Below are 6,782 nucleotides of genomic sequence, written 5' to 3' on the forward strand. Positions count from 1 at the left end.
TGGATTGATGCTCTCACATCACTTGTGGATTCCTGAGTGCCTACTGAAACCCACTGCTTCTGCCATGTCCTGGGCACTGCCTTCTATCCTAACCCTACGGCTTCCTTCCCTTTTTCTGCTATCACACTTACTCTCTGGGCATCTGTATCCCCCTCGCTGGTAGGTAGTTTCTTTTCTTACTCTTTCTGTTCCTAAAATGGTTGAATTAGAGCTTCAATGTTGAAAGGATAAGATTTGACAGACTAGAAAGAAAGTACATGCTGATTTTCAAGTTCCCTGTTTCTTAGTTTTAAAAGATAAGCTAATCACTGAAAATTTTGTGAAATTAAGATCAATTATGCTGTTATCACAGAAAGAACATCCAAAGGACGGTCTGGGGAATTTTGTGCTCTTTCTGGGGCGTCTGAAGGAGCAGCTGACAAATGAATTGCTCTGCTCTCACTACACTGACCTCATCAGTGACTCCAGTAAGACAAACAAGGAGGCAAATGAAAAGGCATTTAATTTTGAGGTCTACAAGGAAAAGAAACACATTCAAAAGTATTAATATTTGCCGACTGGACTAAATCGGACAGGGAATAGGAGCTACGCTTGTTTTGCAGTTTGAAGAAGGATAAACTGTGTGCAATAAAAATGAAAACCATAGGAAAGGGGCGCCTATAATCCTAGCTTTAGATGTTACTGCAAATGAGTCTAATCGCCACGTTATCATTATCAGGATTATTATTGTTATTACTGATAATAAACATGTACCGGCTGCCAACAGGATGCCAGGCTCCACACAAGAGGGAATTAAGATCAGTCCCTGCAGTGCAGGCTTACAGCAGATTATAATTGCCATAGAAAATAATATTAATAGCAACTCGATATTTTATTAGAAAAATAACATTGTTCCTCTCTGCTCTCTGGGTCGTCTACCACCAAGTGGAGACTTGACTCTGAGAATGATGGTCCTGGACTCAAAAGCTCATAGTTCCCCCACCCTCAAAATAATGTCTCCTCTGCAGTGTTACAGCACCAGACAGTCCTTTGTATCTCTTCTCATATAATCAAGTAGGGTCACGTCGCATCTCTTCAGGTTTCTTCCTCTCAGGTGAGACAGTTTCCCTGACTTAGGTCGAGTTGGCTGACTTTACATTGGTTATCTTAAAGAGTGATTTTTATTTTCTAACTTCAGGTTATAGTCCACTAGTGGAATTTAAAAGACTAGTTAAGGGTTTTCACCAGAATTTTATCTTAAAAAAAAAAAAAAAAACGTAATTGAAAAGTGCACCAAAGAATCTACATATGTTATATTTGGTAAGAGTAATGCTTTCTGAAACTTATTTCCCTGTTAGTGTGTGTATGTGTGACGTTGAGAGTGCCTAGAAAGTGTATGTGTGTATGTGGTAATTCGAATGTAATTGGCCCCTGTAATCTCATAGGGAGTGGACTATTAGGAGGTGTGGTTTTGTTGGGATAGGTATATGTCACTGTTGGGGTGGCCTTTGAGGTTTCCTATGCTCAGGATACTGCCCAGTGTCTCAATTGACTTCCTGTTGCCTGCAAGATGTAGGACTCTCAGCTACTTTGCCAGCACTGTATCTGCCTGCGCGCAGCCATGCTCCCCGCCCTGATGATAATGGACTGATGATAATGGACTGAACCTCAAACTGTAAGCGAGCCACCTCAATTAAAGGTTTTACTTTACAGGAGTTGCCTGGTCATGATGTCTCTTCACAGCAATAAAAACCCTAATTAAGGCAGTGTGTGTGTGTGTGTGTGTGTGTATGTGTGTGTAAGTCTGCATGTGAAGGTTAGAGGTCAAGGTCGAATACCTTCCTCAGTCTCTGCCTTATTTTATCTCTATCTTTCTGTCTATCTGTCTGTCTGTCTGTCTATCTATCTGTCTGCCTGTCAGGACCCTCACTAAACTCACCAGTGAATTCACAAGAACTCACCAAAAATTGGCTAAACTGGCTGGCCATGGAGCTCTTGTCTCTCTGCCTCAGTATCCTGGGGTTACAGTTTAGTGCAACTGTGCTCAGCTTTTCACATAGGCGCTGGAGAGCTGAGCAGAAATCCTTATGTCTTTGTGGCACTCATTTTACTGAACGAGCCATCTTCCTGGCAGCCCCCAGTGTGTATGACTTTAATGGACTATAAAAGTAAATGTATTCACTACTACCAGCCACAATGAAAAAGAAAAGTTTAAAAACCACAACAGGTATAAAGACAGACTGTCTGCTTAATTTGAAGTTCAGTCTCCACCTGAACCACAGCTGATGGCAGACCAAGAAATGTAATTTTCAACAGAATCCAATTACACTTTATCACATGTAAAATCAAGTAACATTTACCAGCCTTGCAAGAACCTTACATCTAAAAATTCGGTCTGAATTCTGACATGCCTTTACTTTGCCATCGTAAATATATCCAGACTTGTAAAATGCCAAATCCTGGCAATTGGTTTATAAAACACGTGTGCTATATGGTGTCACTGTACAGCCATTTTCTCTGGTTTTCGTAGGCCTTTTCTCCCACACAGCTTTGCAGGGATCTCCTGAAATGCCCCAAGCTGGTGAACGTACCTGCTGAGGAGCTCACAATGGAGTTATCTCTCATCTCTCACCAGTCTGCAAACCAGTCCTCACCGACAAAACAAGACTCGATTTGGGATCTAGAACCCAAGAGATGGGCTAGCGTGTTACCAAGTCGAGCCTGACTCAGCAAGTTAGCACATCCCACTTTGTTGAAGACTACATTTCTTTTACTCTGATTCGAGCTGGGCTGTGGGTACTGTCCCTGTAGCAACATTATTACAAAGGGGTGGGGCTGTATATCTAATTAAGCAAGTTGAGTCCTGCTAGCTTTTTAGAGTCCCTTCTTATCTTATCTTGGGAAGGCAAGGGCTGCAGGAAACTGCCTTAAAAAATGATTACCCCAGCTATTCCTTCGAATGACAGCTCACACTTGCTGAGGAAGAAGTATTTTTAGCTGCCATCCTCCAATGCCTGTGCCTGTAAACATGTCTAGCTCTGATAAAAATTTCCCATGATGATCACGGGACTCAAAGACCATCTGCAGATGGTCAGGCAGACAGGGATTTCAACGCCATTTCCCAACCTATAAAAGCTCTAGGACACCGTGTCTAGGAGCTGGAATTTTGCAAAGCATTAGCTTAGGTTCAAGCCTATGGAAATTAAAGTTGAGTGATTCCACTCTCTGAGTACCTACTTGATTCTTTGCTAGCTGGTATTTCCACCACAATTTAATTTGATTTGATTTATTGACAGGTCTGTGGTTCAAACTCAGTGCCTCATGTATGCTAGCTAGGCCAATAAGGTACACTGAGTGAAGTTATTAGGAATATATTATTGGATCTTTTAAAAACTATATGTTCAGGGCTGAGTTGGTATCCTTTCATAACTTTCTTTTCTTTTTTCTTTTTTTCAAAAACTTATTCGAACAACACCATTTGACCTGGAGGTGGAGAGGAGAATGCACTCCTGAGCTGTCAAGGTAATCTCTCAATGAAAACCCTGGGGGATGGAAGAAGACAGGAAAGCAAGATATGTAGAAAGTGCTATTAGTAGGAAGTCATTCAGACGAAGATAAACACGGCCTTGGGAGGGATTTTCAGGTCTTCAATTCTCATGATGCTTCTAATTGCTATCCTGCAGAGATGTGTTCTAGGGCTTAAGGAAAAGTTCTCTTGATTCTTTTCTTACCCTAAAGGTTACAGATATCTCAAGGTCATTCCAATGTTGGCTATAGATGGAAAACACAAAGAGTTATATTCTTGGCTAGAAGGAAAGCAATCGCCGATATGTTTTATTTGCCATCTCTCCTCCCACCCAGCATCAACAAGGACATGAATGAACAGCACACTAACTGCAGAACAGGACCACGTATTGAAAGACGAGGCCAGGTTCTTCTCACTGCGCAGAGATGCTCTTATTAATTTAATTGAACCAATCAGAGCATTGAATGCTAACTCTGCTAATGTAAAGGCTTTGGCCTCTGAATTGAAAGGGAGACAAAATGATCTGAATGAACATAGTTTTCCCAGAAATGAGCCCAGGCAGAGATGTTGCATGTGGCCCTGATGTGAGGAGCACCTGGCCCTGTCTCTACCGCATGTCCCCTAGATGAATTGTCTCACATTTAAATGATTTGGCTATGTGATGGGGGAAGTTGAGGGAGAGTTTAGGATTGCTAAAGTCCTGGTGAGCATTAAAATTCTGATTATATAAGTCATGGATAGCTTTAAAGAATAATTGAACCCACATTGAATCCAGGTCTAAATGGATGAACAATACAAAAATGGAAAAGTTACCACTGTATGAAATTAACCACTGTGTAACTTAACAGGTCTGTAAAACTAGCCAGTTATTTTTCCATACAAAATGGCCGCGTCATCCTGTGTATCCTAACCCTTGACCTCATTCCTAATTGCAGTACATGGCAAAAAAGCCCCTTTCAGTCCCCAATCAGTTCCTGGCTTCTCCCTTCTCTGCCTTGTTCATTGATTCACCTCTTTCCCTATTTTGGCAATTCATCACAGTGCTCCCTGCCTTCTCTTGCCTGGGACATTGGCCTTCTCCACTCACGCCACATCGTCTCAAGGGAGATATTTAACACCTAAGTGTTTTTTGTTCAGAATGTGTTCCAAATTGTCAGCCTTACCCCTAAGAGCCTCCAGATCCTTCCAGCTTGTCTGGCATTGCATCTCTCCGGATCCCAGTGTCTCTGGGGTTGCATCTCTCCGGAGCCTCCTTGGCCCCACCGTTTCAGTGAGGTCTTTTACCTCTCAGTTCAGAGTCTCCCCACACTGACTAACATGACTCTCATGCTAACTCTCATGTGTCCTTTGCTCACTCAGTTGTCCTGGCAATCACGTGTTCTGCTGCATTTAATAACTTCTTCTCACTGCCTTCTTCACCCTTTTTAAACTTTGTAAACTTTGATAATTTAGTCATTTGACAATTTCACACTTGTGTCTAATCTGCTTCTCCAACTGCCATCATTATCAACACCACCCTTACTCCCTCCAATATACTTTTCCATGATTCATGACTTTTGGTTTTCTTTTGTGTGTCATTTGCCTTAACCAAGGCTGTCTGTGTGACAATTGGGCAGAAACTACCTATGGTTGCATAATAGCATCACCAATGGGTACACCCCTAAAGGCAATGATTTTTACACTCTTTGAATCTATGTTCCAGAGTGGTGAGTAGGGCCCATGATTCCCTCCACCCACGACAGACTGGTGACAGGTTTATTTTGTGTAAACCCGATCTAGGCATCCGCCCTTGCTGTGAGTTTATGAGATTTTGGAATGCCCATATCCTGCCTGGAAGGTGTTGTTTCACAACCCTTCTCTTTATTTTCATCCCACCCACTCTCCTATAAAACTCCCTGAACCCTAGAGAAGATAATACAAAGAAAATACTCTCTTCCTTCTTTGTCATTAACATCCATCCTCGCGATCCTCCTTCACACGCTTCTTTCCAGCCATGTTCTTCTCGACAGTGTTTTCTGTGTCTGCTGAGCACTTGGTCCACTTTGAGCTTTCCATGAGAGATAATGCTCTTGATGAAGAGCAATGAGGCTCACCGAAGTGGCAGTTGCTTTTTCATCACAAATACCTACAAGAACCCCCTGAAGTCACAAAGCAGGGGCAGCATAGCATGAGGTTAACAAGGGCAGTATGGTTAGCCAGTTGTTTAATAGTCAAGGATTGGAGCCCTGCCTCCAGGTCTCACATGCTGGGTGACCCTGGGCAAGGCCTTAATTTTGGAATGGGATTTGCTGCTCATCTGTGAAAGAGGATTATCACACATCCTTGTGTGCCTTGTTGAGGAGAGCCAAGAAGATAAGGCAGGAAAATGTGCAACAGGCAACATATAACCAACCAATGACAACCGCTGTTATTATTATTACTACTGATGATTAATACAAATATTTATTCTGATCCCATGTGTGGCTGATGCTATAGTGGAGAATTCCTAGAGACGTTTTGCCTTCAGGTTTAGAATATGAGCATTACGGTTAGCAACTTGGTTGTCTGCTTGTTTCGTGAAAAGGATTTCTGCTAATGGGGAATTATTCCATAGTAATCCCATCTGCAATAGCTATGGAGCCCAGCCGAGGATGGGAAAGCCCAGCGTAATCCTCCTCCTGAAAGCCAAGCCTGGGCAGACAGCAGCACAGTAGAAAGCAGCCTTCTGAGTTGTGTGTGTGTGTGTGTGTGTGCGTGTTTTCTGGTTTTGTTGTTGTTGTTTTTTTAAATTATTATTCTGCTTTGATTTTCCAATAAAGAACCGAGAGCCACTACAGGCAAAGAAGATTCTGTGGCTCAAGGAAGTGGGAGTGTATCCCTGCAGCTTGTGACTTTGCCTGGGACAAAGGACATCACTCTTCAATGGATGCTTCATGATGATTCTTAGTTCCTGCTACTCCTCTCAGACAGCTACTGTAACAAAAGCCTGTAGGGAGAGCTCAGGCTTCACCTATTTTCGGTATCCACACACCGGCTCTCTGTTTTAATTTAAAAAGGGGAAAGGAAAACATGCAGAGCTTCAATCACTCTCGTATTGAATGTTGCATTTTAAAAGAGCTCCTATTTTGTTTTGCCTCTTAAAATTAAAACAGTGTTTTGCATGACGGGCAACAGAAAAATCAAAGGAAGGCAGAGGAATGGTGGCACCGAGGAGGAACAGGTTTTAAGGCACAAGCTCATTCCTTCTCCTTTTGAGGTAAAGAATGTGGTCCGGGCTCCCCTCTTTTTGTTCCTGGCA

Source organism: Myodes glareolus, chromosome 17 (assembly GCF_982192425.1).
Source record: "Myodes glareolus chromosome 17, mMyoGla1.1, whole genome shotgun sequence".
NCBI lineage: Eukaryota > Metazoa > Chordata > Mammalia > Rodentia > Cricetidae > Myodes > Myodes glareolus.